The sequence below is a fragment of the Saccopteryx bilineata genome, chromosome 6, assembly GCF_036850765.1.
Source record: "Saccopteryx bilineata isolate mSacBil1 chromosome 6, mSacBil1_pri_phased_curated, whole genome shotgun sequence".
Lineage (NCBI taxonomy): Eukaryota > Metazoa > Chordata > Mammalia > Chiroptera > Emballonuridae > Saccopteryx > Saccopteryx bilineata.
The window spans coordinates 125,330,718-125,332,468 of NC_089495.1; the positions used below are offsets into that span (position 1 = coordinate 125,330,718).

The following is a 1,751-nucleotide window of genomic DNA, read 5'->3' on the forward strand; positions in this document are numbered from 1 at the left end:
GTACTCAAGGAAGACACATCCAATGTCCTGTGCAAGAAACTGCTTTGGGGAGCAAGGCCTTCCTGGAGATGGTAAGGGAGTTCTTTTTTTTTTTAAATATATTTATTTATTTATTTATTATTATTATTTTTTTGTATTTTTCTGAAGCTGGAAACGGGGAGGCAGTTAGACAGACTCCCGCATGCGCCCGACCAAGATCCACCTGGCACGCCCACCAGGGGGCGATGCTCTGCCCATCCGGGGCGTTGCTCTGTCGCAACCAGAGTCACTAGCGCCTGGGGCAGAGGCCAAGGAGCCATCCCCAGCGCCCGGGGCCATCTTTGCTCCAGTGGAGCTTCGGCTGCGGGAGGGGAAGAGAGAGACAGAGAGGAAGGAGAGGGGGAGGGGTGGAGAAGCAGATGGGCGCTTCTCCTGTATGCCCTGGCCGGGAATCGAACCCGGGACTTCCGCACACCAGGCCGACGCTCTACCACTGAGCCAACCGGCCAGGGCCGATAGGGGAGTTCTTGAACCCTTGCAGGAGCCTAGTCCAGGTGTACTGCACCTTTGTCCCTGTAGCCGGGTCCTCCCAGTGGAAGGGAAACAGCTCCCGGTTTTCAGGAATCTGCCTTATATTAAAGAAAGCATCTTTAAATCTAAGCAAGTGATCCAGGAGACTTGGGCAGGGAAGAGGCTTAGGAGAGTGTAGGGGTTTGGTACTGTCGGGCATAGAGTCACTGCTGCCTCGTTGACTACTCTCAAGTCCTGTACTGGCCAGTAATCATTGGCTCCTGGTTTTCTGACAGGGAGCAAAGGAGTATTCCAGGGAGACTGGCGTGGGATAATAATGCCATGCTCCTTGAGCCTCTGTAAATGCAGCTGGATTCCTTCCAAGGCTTCTCTAGGAATTGGGTATTGTCTTTGGCTGACAGGCAGTGTCCAGGCTTTACCTCTATCTGCACTGGCAACTGGTTTATTGCCATCCCAGGAGGGTTTTCTTCCATCCACACCCACGGCCATTTCTGGGTTAGCCTCTGTCTGGGTGGCTTCCCAGATTTGGTAGCAAAAATTCTCCATTCATCCTCTCTGGGGATGGTTAGAGTTAAAACAAACTTAGGCTTTGGCACCAGCAAGTCTAGCCAGTCATTGTCAGCAAAAGATACAGTAGCCCTTAGTTTATTTAGCAGATCGTGTCCTAACAGGGGCACTGGACAGTCAGGCATGTACAAAACCTGATGCATAACTTCATGACCTCCTATAGGACATTTACGGGGCAGGCAGAATGCCTGTTCTGCCTGTTTTCATGTGGCCCCTACAATGTCCACCCTATGGGTGGAGAGCGGTGCTACTGGCCGAGTCACCACCGAGTGTTCAGCTCTCGTATCGGTCAGGAAGTCCATCTGTTGGCCCCCTACCATCAGGCGTCCCCAAACTATGGCCCGTGGGACATACGGTCTGAGGGACAGTGAACTGGCCCCCTGTGTAAAAAGTTTGGGGACCCCTGATATAGACTATAGACTCATCGGGGGCCCCTGAGTCTGGTCGCCCTCAGTCTAGGAGGAATTCTCCAGCTACGTTGAACAGTGTGTCTGCCCCTTTGGAGGCGATGGGAAGGCACGCCTCCCTCTTGTCCCGGTTGGGACATTCATTTTTCCAGTGATGGGTTCCCCGGCAGATGGCACACTGATCATGCCGCAAGGGCGCCCTGCCTGTCCTTTCTTCCCTTTACCTGTCTTCTTTCCGTTTTCAAATGAGGGTGGCTTTCCTTAGCC

General features: G+C 53.1%; 1 non-coding gene across 1 annotated transcript; it reads right to left on the reverse strand.

The window, feature by feature from the left end:
- Positions 1–416: 416 nt before the first annotated feature.
- On the reverse strand, positions 417–492 carry TRNAT-GGU (transfer RNA threonine (anticodon GGU)). The gene has a single exon. It is a non-coding gene; the product is annotated as a tRNA-Thr (tRNA).
- Between the last annotated feature and the right edge of the window lie 1,259 nt (positions 493–1,751).